Source organism: Myotis lucifugus, unplaced genomic scaffold (assembly GCF_000147115.1).
Source record: "Myotis lucifugus unplaced genomic scaffold, Myoluc2.0 scaffold_59, whole genome shotgun sequence".
NCBI lineage: Eukaryota > Metazoa > Chordata > Mammalia > Chiroptera > Vespertilionidae > Myotis > Myotis lucifugus.
In genome coordinates, this window is record NW_005871107.1 from 1,557,253 (window position 1) to 1,574,352 (window position 17,100).

The window sequence follows — 17,100 nt, forward strand, 5'->3', positions numbered from 1 at the left end:
TAGTGTTTCTACCTATACCTTTAAGAGAATTAAGTCCCCAAATAAAGACAAGTTTCATGGAGATGTTTCTCAGGCAAGTAGTAGAAGCATAAAACTGAAAATATACATCAACTGTCATGGCGGTGGTGAGGCCAGGAGCAAGTTGTAGCAGAAAAGCATGCCTGATCCAAAATAACAGGTAAGTGCCACACTGGTAGTATAATAGTGAGTATAACTGTATTCCAAAATAACAGGTGATCATAAAGAGGTTTGGTTCTATCATTCATTGTGTGCTTTATTTTCACCTACTTAACTTTTCAAATCCTCTTAAAATATAGTTACTGTTTCATTACTTTGGGGATTACCTGCACATCAGCAATAGGACATGAAAGAGAAGCCAACGTAAATTTCAGAATGGCTTCAGACACTCTATAAAAACACACAGCCACAATTTTTTTTAAAAAAATTGCAGTCAATAAACTTGAAGTTGGGGCTTCAGAAAATTTAGTTTGTAAGTTCTGATTACTTCTCAGCTTCTTGGAAAAACTTTATTAATTTTAGCTTCCCAGCTATCTATGTCAAAATCAATTAATTCAATTCTACAAATGTTTAGTACTGCATCAAAGAATATGAATTAAATATATGTCTAGCATGTTGATATACACAAAATTTTCCATGATAACAGAATCATCTTGCCACCTGAGATGCTTCTGTAGTTAAATTTGTAACTGGAGTAGTATATCAGCAGAGAGTTAAGAACTGAGAACCATAGACTATAGAGATAGAAGAAATTTTGGCAACCGATGAAAATGGCAACCATTTTTAACTGTCAGAAAGCAAATTCAGAGTTAGATAAAGAAAGACTTTACTTGAAAAGACTACTGCAATAGGGGCAGAGGAACTATTTAATAAAACACTTCAACTGCAAGATTTATAAGCATCCCTGACATCAGGCAAAAGGGGCTTTCTTTTACAGGGAAGAGTCAATAAAACTAGAAAGACTGGATATAGGAAAGTTTTTGTGGCCAGCCAATTCTGGGAAGAATGGTATATAGGGGAGGTTGTTCCACCTTCCAATGCTTAGTTAACTGCTCGAAACTTGTTTAAAAAATCAAGAGTGGGCCAAAGTTCAGGGGCTTGGGGGAAGCAAGATGCCTAACTAAAATTTGGTCAAGTTAAGTTAGAATGTATTTTGTTCAGATTGGTTAATGGGGACAAACAGTTCAGTGAGTAATTTCTGAGATGAAGACTAGGAATCTGGACAGTCTGTGTCTGACTTTGTCATAAGTAAACAAGAGGTTCATCTGAGAGTCTTATCTAAGTAGTATTGGGAGGGGGGCTCTTTACAAGAAGTCATGTCCTGGAACACAAAAGGGTGGAAGGATTTCTTCACCGTTGATATTTTCTAAGGGCATAGGGCTTAGGTAAAATTCAACTGTCACAGAGGAAGAAACTAAGCCCTTTGGAATGAGAAGAATTTTTCAAAAATCGTTAAGGTTCAGCCAGCAGTGATTAAGAGAAAGGATTTTCAAATATTAGATCATAGCCATGACTCTAAGCAAAATTAATTCTAAAATGAAAGTGGTAAATATTACAAGCTTGATGAGAGCACCTGATTTTCTTGAATTCTGAGTTTACCAATCATCTTTTAGCTTGGACTCCTGTTTGTACCTTTATGTCATACAACTTGCTGGTATTGAGATGCTGGTTCAGAAACATCTAGCTTTCTAAGATATAAAAAATGAAACTTTTAAAAATATATTTTTTTATTGATTTCAGAGAAGGGAGAAGGAAAAAGAGATATAAAGATCAGTGATGAAAGAGAATCACTGATTGGCAGCCTCCTGCACACTCCCTACTGGGGATTGAGCCCACAACCAAGGCATGTGACCTGACTAGGAATCAAACCATGACCTCCTGATTCATAGGTCTAGGCCCAACCTCTGAGCCACACCAGTAAGCTAAAAAAAATGGAACTTTTGACTTGTGTTTAAAACATCATTAATATGAGTCAGTGTCCAAAGACATGTCACCCAGATGTCAAAGCAACAATTACATTGGGCAAACTTACACAGGCAAGGAAGACTTTATTCAAGCTACTACTACAAGGGGAGAGAGGCCAGACTCAGTCTGAGCTCAAATAGCTGGGACATGTTAAGAACTGGAATTGGGGAGGGGGGAACCATCTGTGTTTTTTATTGGACCTTACTCCAAAGAAATGTAGACTTCTCAGATCTTTATGACAGGAGGTAGCTCCTACTCTCCCATAGAAACTAAGAGATAGGTTAATTAACTTACGTGATGATTACATTTTAAAAACATGACTCAGGTCCTTGAAAAAGACATACAACTGGCAGAATGGGTTTAAAAGGACTTATATCTCAAAGAGGCAAATTAAAAAAATGTACAATTACGAGCTTTCTAAAATAAATGTTCTAAGAGAGGTCAGGGGCCTAGAGTCAAGAAGCAGCCTGTTTCAAGTATAGTCAAGCTGAGGGGAATATAAAGGCTTTCTTGGTCACAAGTGAACTAAGATATTGGCACCTAAAAACCAGCTAAATTGGTAAGACTCATCTATGAGCTTAATCTACTTCAATACAGTCACCTCAAAACACCCAGCCAGAAACATCCAGCATTTCTTACCTTTATATAAAGACAAATAATTAATTGTGGAAATGATTCTTCTGGTAGCAACCACCCATGTAAAAAGCCTAAGAGCCTCTTGAGGAGTGTCTGAATATACCTTCCTTCTCACCAAAACCACTAAACTCACTTTTCATGACCAATGTTCAACTAAAAAAAAAAGGGAACTACGAAAGATTAGAAATGAAGGTCAGCATTTCATTCCTATTCTTTTTCTCTCTCAATCTAGAATTGCATTCCTTTAATTCATAGAGTATTTTATGTATGGACTAGAAGATAATTTTTTGTAGTCACTAGGTTGTACTTTATTCAGAAGTGAACTTGAAGTGATTTATAAAAATGTATACATTAATATATTTATTCAACAAATATTTAGAACCAGTTGCAGTCAAGATACTGTTAGGAGATGGTGATTTAACAGTAAACAAAACATGGTCCCTATTTTCAAGAGACTTAGTATCCCTGCAGACATACATAGCAACAAACAAATAATACAATCTGATGGATTTATGTAGAAATGAAAAAAGAGTATGCTATGGGAACACTTGTAAAGGCACTAATATATATATACATAGTTTGAGGAAGGATAATAAAGGTGACACAGAAGCTAACTTAGCACCTCAAATATATACCTGAAGGTCCTAGACTCCTCTGGAGCTGCACCAAGTGATGGCTCTGAGCTTCCTAGCAACCAATGCAAATACAGAAACTGCAATTAAGTATGCAGTTCAGAGTGTCCTGCAGATAAAAACCAGTATTTCCTCTGTAGAAGCAAAAGACTGAGAAGTGCTTCTAATAAATCCTCATGATGCATTACGTAGTGACTTCTTTATCAACAGCCTCCTTATTAATTTCCTGAGCTTTACAGAGATAATCATTATGTCCTATCTTGGAGGGTAATGTGATGGTTAATTTCCTTCTCTACTAGACCACAGTATCTAGATATTTGGTCAAATGCCATTCTAGATGTCATTGTGAAGGGCTTTTAGATGAGATTAACATCTAAATCAGTAAGACTGAGTGCAGCAGATTACCTTCCATGGTGTATATGGGCCTCCTAAAATCAGTTGAAGGCATTAGGAGAAAAAGATTGAGGTTCCCAAAGAGAAAACTCTTCCTCCAGACTGCCTTCAGACTGGAGCTGCAGCATCAACTCTTCCACGGGTCTCCAGTGCCTGGCCCCACAATCCTGTGAATCAACTCCTCAATTCCTTAAAATCAATCAATCTCTCTCTCTCTCTCTCTCTCTCTCTCTCTCTCTCTCTCTCTCTCCACACACACACCACACACACACACAAATACACACGCATGCACACACCCGTTGGTTCTGTTTATTTGTAGAATCCTGATTGTTACACATAAATACTTGACACCCAAGTACAATCACTAAACACAATTTTTCACAGAGTCAAAACACTGTACTATAAGCACAAAGCTTTCCCATGATATGGCTGACAGAAAGAGAGAGAGAGAGAGAGAGAGAGAGAGAGAGAGAGAGAGAGAGAGAGAGAGAGAACATCCATTCTACTTCAAGAAATCATCCATGCATATGATTTTTCAAAACAGATGTTTTGGTAATAATTTTAAGGTGTTTCTGAGTGCTTATGAAACTTTATGTATACATATTCATTTAATCCTCAAAATAAATCTATAAGGCAAGTTCTATTATTATTTTCATTTTACAAATAAACTGAAGTCCGTAACTTCGATATTACACAAGGCAGTAAATGGCACAGCCAGGATTTAGCCTCATAGCTCTGTCCCACAGTCTAAGTTCCAAATTATTCTGCTGAAAACTGAAGAGTTTGGGACAGCAAAAAGTTAAAGGTTAAACTCACTAGCGAGTATTTGGGATGATTAAGGGCAGATCTGCAGAATCCAGCAGAGAAACATGGGTATCCAGAAGACCACAAGCCCTCCCACAGAAGAGTGCTGAGAAAAGCCACCAAGAACTTCCTCAGGACATAAATTTGGGTTTGGTCAACATGGGGGAACGCGAGAGACTGTGATCCCAAAGTTCTACATCATAACAGTGATGGTGAACCTTTTGAGCTCGGCGTGTCAGCATTTTGAAAAACCCTAACTTAACTCTGGTGCCGTGTCACATATAGAAATTTTTTGATATTTGCAACCATAGTAAAACAAAGATTTATATTTTTGATATTTATTTTATATATTTAAATGCCATTTAACAAAGAAAAATCAACCAAAAAAATGAGTTCACGTGTCACCTCTGACACGCATGTCATAGGTTCACCATCACTGTCATAGAACATCAAAATGATAACTTTTGCTTAGAGAATATTACCATCAGGTTAATGCTGCTTTCATTCAAGTATTCTTTTAAAATTCAACATTCACAGAACATCTAACTTTGATTTAATTTGCCAGTGAACCTTCTAGGATAAACTGGTGACATTAGTATTAATTAGTCAATTAGATATTTGCTAAAAATTGTAATTAGGGCTCTGAAATTATGCATTTAAAGTCATGCTTGCAGATAATGATCATGTCAAAGAATGAGATATCTCTTATGGCCATATGACTTTATGATTATAAAGTCATTTTGGGGGGGGTGATAGGGGAGATTGCTTTTATTTCTGTTCTATATGCTGGGGAGGAGGAGGGAAACACATCCAATTCATTAAGAAGTGGTGCCAAGTCAGTAAGGTAAAGAGGAGCTAGGACACAGCTTGGTGTGTCTCTTGGAGGGATCATTGCCACAAACTGTGACCCTCAAGGTAAAAGTAAGACATCCTATATAAAAAGAGAGGAATATGCTAATTATCCATTATGCTGCAATGTCATGACCAATCTATAAGTGGTGGAGAGCTACAGGAGGGCAGGGCAGTGAGCTAATGAGCTGCAGAGAGCTACCAGTGGCGGTGGGTGGGTGGCCAGTTGAGGCAAGTGGCAGCGAGCTACTCGTGCAGAGATTCATGCGCAGGGCTACTAGTAGACAATAAATAGCATCATTAGCCAGGGAATTGTAAAGGTAAATTAAAAAACTGTAGACAGTCTTACTTTTTTTCCTCACAGAATTCCCACAGAAGTGAGAAAGAACACAACAATAATCAAAGAAAGATTAGTTGTGTCTTCAGCGCTCACTAGCATTCAGTTAAATATTGCCCTGAGAAGACCAGACTTGTAATTTTTTTATGTAGGAAACTACTGTGCACTTTGGACAAAATGTCTAGCAAGTAATCGTTCTAATTTTGGAAGAAGTAGCACGTTGATCTTAAAAAAAAAAACTATGTCAATACATTTCTTCAGCATTGGCCTGGCCAAGATTAATAATAATTATATCAAGTTTGCCAAGTAAATTTACAGATAAAGTTTTATATTTTATACTGATTTTAATGCATAGTTGTCATTTGAGTTGGTAACCAAACTAAATGGTATGGCCTTACATATATTTCTATATGAACTCTGATCATCTGACACCTTTGATAAGTACTGTGACGTACACACCCAGTGCTTCTCATGTCTGATCCTTAGGGTATGGTGAATGGGGATGGCTCAGGGCTTTCACGTGGCTGCTACTTGCTGATCTTCCCTTTCATGGAAGCAGAGGGAATCAAGCACTGGAAGCAACTGGCAGGCCCTTCTCTTGATACCTAACCTTCCCAGTGACCCCAGGATCTGAAAGGCAGAATAAAGAATGGAGCAAATTCATGGCATGACCTCCCCCTTCCTCAGAGTCCAGCCATTTCACCACCACAGCAGGCAGACTAAGCTGCTGCACTTTCCTAAAAGGAGGCGTGTTTCCATAGATCATTCTGAGCAAATAAATCAGACCATTGTGCTGAGGACTCTTCCTTATTCTGATTTTAGGATCTTGGAGAATAGCCAGCTTTTAGGAAACTATTCCCGTTTTACTCCCAGAGTTCCTCAGACCCAATTTCCAGATAGATAAGCCATGTCAAATGGTACATTTAATAGGAGATTTTGAATAAAGCACTTTATTTGCACAATTTCACATTTGGTCATTCATCAGACAGGTGATATTTTTTTCTTCATGGAGAGATGGGAATATAAAGCAATGCCACACATCATATGTTGAATTGAAGCTCTCTAATCATGGCCTTCCAATTTTGCCAACATGTGTTGTCTTTATTTTCATGAGAAGTTTGTTTGCTAAGCGCTGTTTGAGGAAACATGAGGATGCATATGAAGCTGCACTGGGGCTAGTTGGCTTAGTTGGAACCATATTTGGGATGGAGCACGACCCTCATGTGGGCCAAGCGCTTTTCTCTTGCTACAGAAAAGCACAGAAGAAGCCAAAAATAACTGTATCCTTGCCAAGTTTGGCACAGAATTAAAGCACTTCATAGAATACAATCTGTGACCTCCTGAACGAAGACCAGGCATTTGGCATCAGCATAGTTTCTTTGATTGAGCACCGCCAGACCATTTATATGACCAAAAAACCCCACTATATTAGGCTCTTAAAAATACTTGAATGTAAGAAGGGTTGTGGTCTTTTATTTTTTTTAATCATTTTTATGAAGATAATAAAAGAGCATCATAACCTAGAATTTTTTTGTATATTTTTTAAAAGGCAATTCTATAAGTACTATTGGGGAGTAGCCAAGAAATTGCTAATAACCATATTGCATACAGATTTCTCAGGAACCCAAGCAGAGACCCTCTGCCTGAGTGTTTACCGACATGTCTTCTGGGACATCTCAGAGCTGAGGTTGCACATCTTTCTGTTGACATCAACATTATGACAACCATGTGTTTATATAGCAGGATGCTAGCCCTTGTCCACAATTTCAAATGCTTCACTTCACCGCAGCTGTGCAGAGACCTTCCTGACCCTATTTTAATTGGTATAATTAACTTCCAATATTATAGTTCTAACATGCTAGATTTTTTTTCAGAATTCATTTGACACTCAAAGAGAAAAATCTCTGAAAATTTTCATTAAAAGAAATAATCTTGCTTCCCTTATGCATCCAAAAAAAGCCTGTAGGCATTCATAGGTGTCTTTCTAGTTATACATCATATTCCTGCAAATTTGTATATGGTCCTATACTCTCTGGATCAAGCAAGGGCTTCCCCAGAAATAGTTGCTATACTGAAGGTAAGGAGGTGGAGCAAACCTTTCTACTTCTTGCTCATAGTCACATATGCAGAAATAATGGTTATGTAGAAATTACTCCCTTTCTCCTAAGTTTCCAGTTAGACATAGACAAGCCCAAGAATTTCAAATTTCTACATATCAAAGGTTTTTCTGCTGTTAAAAATTTTATAAAAAGTCAAATGGAAAAGAAGGCTTCAAAAATATAAATTAGAGAATGAATATCGATTTACCACCCTGCAAGATCATCAGTGCTTTTCAGCAACATACAGATTAAAAACATGATCATTATTTTTAGGGGCTGGTGGATGAGAAGGGGGAGAGAAAACAAAGAGGGGGAGAGTATGAGAATGAGCACTGACAGCTAAATTGAGAGAAACATAAAAGGCATATGTAGAAAGCAATTTGGGCACACACACAAATTTGTGCTTCTTTGCTAGCCAAAAGCATGTAATGCTCATGGGGACTACAAAGCATCCAGTCGTTGGTGAAAACACAGTGCATAAAGAAAGACCAGGAAGCATTGTGTAGTGAATGGCAAGGCATGGAAGACATTGGAAGGGGAAGAAAAGTAGACAGATGCTGGAGCTGCAGATGAGATGCTGAGATACTGACAGGGATATCCAGCGATAGAATTCTTTGTAAAGACTAATTTCTAGTGGTTATCCAGCTGTGTGCCAGTTGTTGCTATAAACAATGAACACAGCTTCTTAATTTCTTTTCCAATACAAATTTTCACCTACACGTCTAGGGAAATTTGGTTCTGTAGTAAATGGTATAAAATCAATGGAGAAACGTATTTATGGTACCATAAAAATATTGTATCTAGAGAAACTAATGTGGTTTTAATCTGCTTGAAGTCCATTTTTATATTTTGCTAAAGTACTGATCAAGATTAAGAATAAGACTTTACCTTCAGTTTTTTATTTAGCCTCAACTATATACTAATTATGACACAAAAAACCACTCATAGAGATATATGTACCCCTATGCTTGTTACAACATAATTTACAATAGTCACAACAACGTAAGTGTTATTCGGCAGATGACTGGATAAAGATGTGGTCCATATATACAACAGAATTTAATGAGCCATAAAAAAGATAAAATATTGCCATTTGTAACAACATGGATGGATCTTGAGAATATTATGTGAAGTGAAATAAGTCTGACGGAAAAGAACAAGAACTACATGACCTCACTCATATGAGAGATATAAAAGTAAGAAATGAACAAAAAAAATCAAACTATAGAAACAGACAACAGTATAGTGGTCAGCAGAGGGAAAGGGCAATGGGGGGGGACGAAGAGAGAAAAGGGGGTCAAATACATGGTGACGAAAGGATACTAGACTTTGGGTGGTAAGCACATAATAGAGTATACAGATGTCATGTTATAAAGTAGTACACCTAAAATTTATGTTATTAACCATGTTACCCAAATAAATTTAATGATTTTAAAAACCCACTCTATTTCCAGTGACCCAAAGGAACAACTGTTCTCATTACCTATGCATAGGAGATGAAAACAACCTGTTGGGTAAGAAAACATGTGGCAGAGGAGAATAAAAATAGGAAAAATAGAAGAGGACATTTGTTCATGGTAATTCTTTTATAGACATACTAGAGGCCCAGCGCAGGACATCGTGCGCGGGTAGTGTCCCTAGGCCTAGCCTGCGATCAGGGCCATCTTCAGCCCCCTGCCAGTCCCCAGTCCTGCCCCACCGCCGCCACCCACCCTGGTTCCCCCCGTTCCCCATTCGCCATCTGGCGACCAGAGCCTGCGGGCCGGGGGTCGGGGGGGGGGGGTGGAGGGACCGAGAGGTGGTCAATGCACCTCATAGCGACTGGTTGAGCAGTCATTCTGGTTGTTAAGCTGTTATGGTCGTTGGGCTTTTATTATATAGGATAGAAAGTGGGAGAGCAAAGTGGCACTAATAGTAACTTTACTACCTGAGTGTGTTGAATCTTATGAGGTCTTGAGCTCTACCATAACTTCAAGAGTCTATGATTCTGATGAAGGACTTTGACCCAGAAAATTTATAAACACCATATTAGTCATATTAGGAAAATATATAATGATCATAATGGGGAAATGTATTTCAGTGAAAGGGCCCATGGCAAATGTTTCTGTAACAAATATTCTCCATCAAAAGCCATCTCATTACCAGCCTATGGTTTTTGAGTGACATAAAAAGTGTTTCATGCTTCTGTTCTGAGAGAAAAAGTTCATGGTGCATATTTCATTTTACTATTTAACAAAGCCTTTGAAAGTTTGGAGCATATTTTTTTTCTTATAGTAAATCTTTGTTTTTAATGAAAGTGAAAGCATGAGTGCTTCCATTATGATCATCATGGCATACCATCATATTACAGGAAACAGCTTGTAGTCCACTACTGCTCTGGTAACATAACCTGGTATGTAATCTGATAGGTGATGTCATATCAAAATGCTTTCTTTCTCCAGGGAAAGTAAGAGGATATTAAAATACAGGTTAAGATTGACCTGGCCCAGTATAAATACCCACTGGCAGCAATGATTTCCTCCTTTTTCTAGAATACAGAAATATTTTTCTTTTCTGACTAGGATGTAGATTATCATCTAGCAGACTCATTTTCTGATGTAATCAGTAATATGAAAAGGATACTTTGGGCTGTCAATGAGAAGAATTTCAAGTGAAATAAAGCTGTGGATTGCTAATATTGGTTGGTAACAGGGAGCACAAAACCTTGGGAGGTATGGTTATGTATATTCTGCCTTACCTATAAAAGGCTTTTCCTTCCTTTGATTCCAAGCAGAATCTGGTTCTCAAATCAATTATCTAATATGAAATGATAAATATTCAGTTAAGTATTTAAAAAAAACAACAACCTAAAGTCATTTCCTGATGAGTTGAGCCCTGCTTTCTCCTCCTCTGCAGATCTCAGGTTCAGCAGGGTCATAGCAGCAATCTTCATGCCTTTCCTGACATTCACCTTGCCTTCCATACCAAGTTTGGGAACATTCTAGAAGAACTTCTCCAGTGCAGTGACTAACCCCACACAAGAGAATATTTGCAAACTATGTGGCAGTCATCCCTGTTTTGTTGACCCCAGTGTTGATCTATTATTTCTAGAAGAAACTCAAGGATCTCTTGTTCCTTAGGAAAAAAAGAACATTGTACAAAAAGAAAAGATTGCCTATTTTTATTTGAAAGTACATTTGTAGGTAGGCTTATTGACCCTTGATCTGTTAAAGTAATGCAGAGATTCCCTTCAGTACTTACTGTCCCATAGTGAGAGCTAGTGATGACCTTTAAAAATATTATCTCACCACATTAAAATTATTGAAATAGCCTCAATAGTTCTCCTTCAATTTAAAAATAATACCACTTTTCCTGTAATCTAGACCTTCCCAGAATATTTCAAAAGACTTTCAAATAATAGATATTTTTACCCTAAATTATGTTTTAAGTGTACAAAGAAGACAGGCATTTAAATTATTTAAGTTATTAAGACAGACGGGATTAAGAAGGGAAAATGAAGATAGAAGAACCAGGTTGCAATTGTGGAGCAACCCAAGTGTTTAAGTGAGAAATTTGAATACTGTTCTCTAGGCAACGGAGACCCCAGATCTATTTGTGTGGATTGAAGTAATGACTCACTTATGTGAACAAATGAAAGACTAATTACAATAATCAGGCAACTACGTGGGCATGTGGATAGTGTGCTGCCAGGAATCTTTAAATTCATCCCCCATTGGGAGACTTTGAGTCAAGATAGTGGAGTAGGGAAACGTTTTGCTTGTCCCACAACCACATCAAAATTACAAGTAAATTAAAGAATAACCACCCTTGAGAAATACCTGAAAACTAGCTGAACAGAACTTTTATAACTAAGGATATAAAGAAGACAGGTCAAAACTGGTCAGAGGGACAGTGATCCGAAATGGGCTAGTCCCACACCGTGTGTGGCAGTTAAGAATTGGGAAGGATAACTGGGTTGTGGAGGTTCCCCTGAGGAGCAAGGGGTCCCAGTCTAACACTGGGCTCCCCAGCCCAGAGCACCAGTGCCTGGGAGAAGAGCCCCCATAATGTGAAAAGCAGTGGGGATTCCATCTGGGTGAGACAGAGGGCTGCTATAAACCAAGCACAGACTCACTCACAACCACTCTCCCTAAGGTCCAGTGATGGGACAGCAACTCAAAAAGACCAGGGACGTATGAGGAGGACTAAATTGTCTAGCTTCATGGCGAGGGCTGGAAGAGCAGCTCTCTCCAAAGCAAAAGTGCTCTCAGGCACTACTGTTCCTTTGTTGAGCCCTCCCCCGACTCAGCCAGTGGGCACCAGATCAGAGTCTCTATTAACCTGGCTAGCAGTGCTTGCCCTACATAGGTAATTCCCTGAAACCCCATCCCACCTGTAGACAGACAAAAAGGGCTTCTCTGGAAAGCAACCTCATAGGGTGGTGGGTGGTCATGCCCCAGGCATTTAACTTTTTAAGGTGTATCTTTGTCCTGTCCATTGTGTCCGTGCATCTAGGTTAACTCACCTTTGAAATAAACTGTAAGCACCCTCAAGGGAATTTATAACCTTGTTCATAACAATTCTGTAATTCAATCCCATCTGCTTTCTTCCATCTCCATGTATTTTTCCCTCCTTAATTTCAAATGCATAAAAGAAACTGCAAAACTGTTATTCTCTAGAGTACTTGCATCTTGCTCCCTGCAATATGCAGTTTGGATCAAATAAATTCTTATAAAAATTTTCTAGAGGGCTGAACATTTCTTATATCAACATATACTGGCATGGCTGGCAAAATTCTGAAGCACACCCAGGACCACCCTGCAGATCCAGACCCAGTGCAAGACACAGCAAGAGCCCATTGTGTTCCACTGACTTCCCACTTCATATCGGGTGAACATGTGTGAGTTTCTATTGGAGTCCTGGGACTCCTTGTTTTAAGTATCTGGTCACGGCTTTATTTTCACTGTTCTCAGAAAATCCTCAAGGTAGATCAGGGTTGAGATAACCCAGGCAAAGGAAAAAAATGGGTTGCTATTTTATTTTGGTTTTATAATTAGATTGCTTACCGAGAGTCTGAACAAAATCTTTGCTGGTCAAATGAGAGATTCAACTCTCTTTAGCTCCAAAAGAGAAAGGACACTTGTTTCCCTAACTTGAATAGCCAATGGGATGATGATAGTCGTTTCAAGTCCCTGAAACTATAGTGGCAGACATGGTGCCATTTGGTGTCCCGTGCAGTAACTCAGCCAATCTGGGAATAACTGGTGGGAGCCCTGGGGAGGAAGTCAGGATTATCCTGGAATGGATTCATCCCAAGAAAGAGGACCAAGAGAGGGGCCTGGGTCTTTTTTTTTCCCCTTTGGCCTCAAAAAGAATCATGATTCTGGTGGCATCTGTAAGCTCTTGTATTAGGTGACTAAGAACCTTTGTGGGGTTGCCTGAGGAAAAATTCCCTCCAGGGTATAAAGCAGTCCCACACTGGCTCATCTAGAGATATGAATTTAAAGGCTAGTTTTCCCTAAAAGTTTGTTCAGACGCTACAGTTCTCAAAATTAATATGGGAAATTGTGCCTCCCAGGTCAAAAAGGCCTCCCAGAGTCAGCCTCCCATTAATAACTAAGATGGCCAAGATGAGGATCCTTTGATACTTCTAAATTAATTTTTGCATGCACAGTTAGAAAAGCTGGCTATAAAATCAGGCAGAATGTATGGAAACAAAATTATTAGAGACTGTCTCAGAATTTTAAAAAAATGAAACTTTGTAAAAGGATTTTACAAAGAGAGATAAAGTACTTAGACAATGGATCAAGCTATGATGTCATTTAAGTGTCAAAACACAGTTCTTTGAGGTATTAAATATTGTTATCCTTATTTTAAAAGGGGGGAAAGGTCATTTAGAACTCAACTTGTCAAGGCAGATATAAATTGTAAAATGCTTCCAAAACAAAATTTGGATCCAACTGTTCTGTTTGTGTCTGCTAGTGTATGTCTATATATGTATGATATAAATGTAAAATATTTTGAATGATATTGTTAAAATTAAAGGAAAATGCTTGTAAGGATTAGGTATTCTAAATTTCTTAGAAATATAGAAACTAACTCAAATGCTTTTCAAGTTCACGTGATCTAAGATTAATACTTAGTAAAATAAAATCAATTTAAAGTTTTGGTGTAAATAAAACAGAAATGTCTTTATTTTACCTGGGTTTTACAAAAATAAGTCCATGTTAATAATTGACTTTTATGTCTAAGAAAAATGTTTCTAGAGGCTATAAAATGTCCAAACTAAATAATGCTAATTGATTACTTCTTAGTTTTCATTAGACATTGAGATTTTAAGGGTCACACATAGGAATAGCTGTGGGGTATTTCAGAAAGGCTCCTGGAACACCACAAAAGACTGAAATTGCATGGAAAGCATCATAAAGTAAGTCATGAAAATTTCTAGGATAAATTATATGAGTAAACAATGGCTGTAAATTAAACAAATAGTTTGGGCTATGGGAAACCAAAGATAGCCACTTGGTTCCTCTTATTCCGTGCCCCCCCCCTCCCCCCGTCCCTTTCAGTTTTTGCAATCCTTCATGCATCACAGTGCATTTTAGCTGGACTTAGATGAAGGAATTTATGAGCTGACAGTAAACAAGACATCTTACACTATTGCCAAGGTTTGATAGAGTCACTTCAAGAGAATGACAAGTTGGTAACTGCTTCTTTTCACAGCCAGTTCCAAGGAGACAAAAATTTTAAAGATCATTTGACTTCTACCTGGAGATTTTGTTTATTGGAAAAGACATTAAATAAAAGACACTGGCCAATCTCATTGAAAGGGGCCTTGTCAGGCACCTAACTGCAAATAGATATCTACCCATCTGCAGACATCAAAAACTTTTCTAGGATGAGAAGCTGCTAAAATCAGAGGTGGACAGCTATCCCAAGACATTGACAAGGCCAACAAACCTATAGATTGATATTGAATTCAGAATCTATTTTGTCTTTACCTGTCTGCTAATTATATTAGACACTAGAGGCCTGGTGCACGAAATTTGTGCACAGGAGGGGGGCCCCTCAGCCTGGCCTGCACCCTCTCCAATCCAGGACCCCTCGGGGGATATCCAACTGCCTCTCGCAATCCTGGACCACTGGCTCCTAACCACTCGCCTGCCTGCCTGATCGCCCCTAACCAACTCTGCCGGCCTGCCTGATCACCCCTAACTGCTCCCCTAACAGCCTGATCACCCCTAATCAACTCTGCCTGCCTGCCTGCCTGATCGCCCCTAACTGCTCCCCTACTGGCCTGATCGCCCCTAACCACCTCTGCCTCACCCCGCTCCCTGGACCCAGGCTTCCCTCCCTCTGGCCGGCCACAGGCACCTAGGACGCGGGCCAGCTTCGCCTGAGCCACAGCCACAGGTGCCCAGGACTGTGGGGTAGGTGGCTTGTCCCTCTCCCAGGCCACAGGCACTGGCGCCCAGGACCACGGGGTGGGCAGCTTGTCCCTCTCCCAGGCCGCAGGCGCAGCCGCTGGTGCCCGGGACTGCTGGGCGTGTGGCTTGTCCCTGTCCCGGGCTGCAGGCACAGGCACAGCCACTGGTGCCCGGGACCACAGGGTGGGTGGCTTCTCCCTCTCCCAGGCCAGAGCCTGGCTGGTCCCCATTCCTCTCTCCTCAATGTTGAGTGTCTGAGCCATGATGGCATGAGGGCATGATGACTATTTGCATATTAGCTCTTTATTATAAAGGATAATAGTTACACTTGTTCTTTAGGTTTCTCTATATAGCCCAACTGTTTATGATTAGTGAACATAACATAACTGTTAATATTATTTTAATGGTTTATGTAAATATTTTACTAGATGCCAAATATAAAGAAATAAAATAAAAGGCAAAACTTGGATCCTGATAGTTCACAAGATAGAAAATATTTAGAGTGTTTTCTCGCAATAAAGGTCATAAGACCTGTCTTCCATTTATCTAACTGCCTATGCTGTTTGGGGAAGATTTGGCCTCCACTCAGATTTCATGGTTACAGTATTTCCCCACGCCCAATGGTCAACAAGATGATGTTGATTCTTTTTTCTTTTTGCTGTTCTGCTTGAGTGTTTTCTGCTACCTTGTCTCCCAAGTTGCTGATTTAATCCTCTGCTTCATGTAATCTGATGTTGATTACATCTAATATATTCTTTATGTCACAGTGGTTCTTTTTGCTTTTTCTCTCTCTTTGTGTAAGTTTTCACTAAATTTATCTATTATTCCCCTAAATTCATTGAGCATTCTTATAACCATGGTTTTGAGCTCTGTATCTGGTAGAATGCTTGCCTCCATTTCATTTAGTAGTTTTTCTGGAGCTTTGATCTGTTCTTTAATTTGAGACATGTTTTTTCTCCTCATTTTGGCTGCCTCCCTGTGTTTGTTTCTATGCATTAGTTAGATCTGCTATATCTTTTAGTCTTGACAGAGTGGTCTTATGTAGTAGGTGTCCTGTGGGGCCCAGTGGCTCAGTTTCCCTGATCACCTGAGGATAGCTTAAGGGACCTCTCAGTCAATATGAAGCACATTATTCGCATCAGGGGAATACCAGACTGGATGGCTTTACAGGTGAATTTTACCAAACATTAAAAGAATTAACATCTATCCTTCTCAAACTATTCAAAAAGATTCAAGAGGAGGAAAAGGCTCCCAAGCTCATTTTATGAGGCCAGTACTTCCCTGATTTCAAAATCAATGGCATTAGAAAAAAATAAAATTAGAGGCCAATATCCCTAATAAGCATAGATGCGAACATTCTCAACAAAATATTAGCAAACTTAATTAAGCAGTACATTAAAAATATCATATACTATGACCAAGTGGAATTTATTCCAGGTAAGCAAAGCTGGTTCGATATCTGCAAATCAATTACTATGAAATACCACATAAATGAAGGATAAAAATCATATGAGCATATCAACAGATGCAGAAAAGGCATTTAACAAAATCCAGCATCTATTTATGATAAAAACACTCATCAAAATGGGAATAGAGGGAACATATCTCAAATAATAAAACCCATAGCTAACATCACACTCAATGTTGAATAGCTAAAGGGTTCTCCGTAAGGACAGGAACAAGACAAGGAAGTCCACTTTCACTACTTTTAGTCAACACAGTATTGGAATTAGACAAAAAATAAAAATAATAGGTATCCAAATTGGAAAGGAAGAAGTAAAACTGTCATTATTTGCAGATGACATGATTCTATACAGAGAGAACCCTAAACATTCCACCAAAAATTATTAAAACTGATAAATACAGTACAGTAGCAAGATACAAAATTATTATTTAAAAATTGACTGCATTTTTATACACCAAAACAAACTATCAGAGATAAAAATTAAGAAAACCCCATT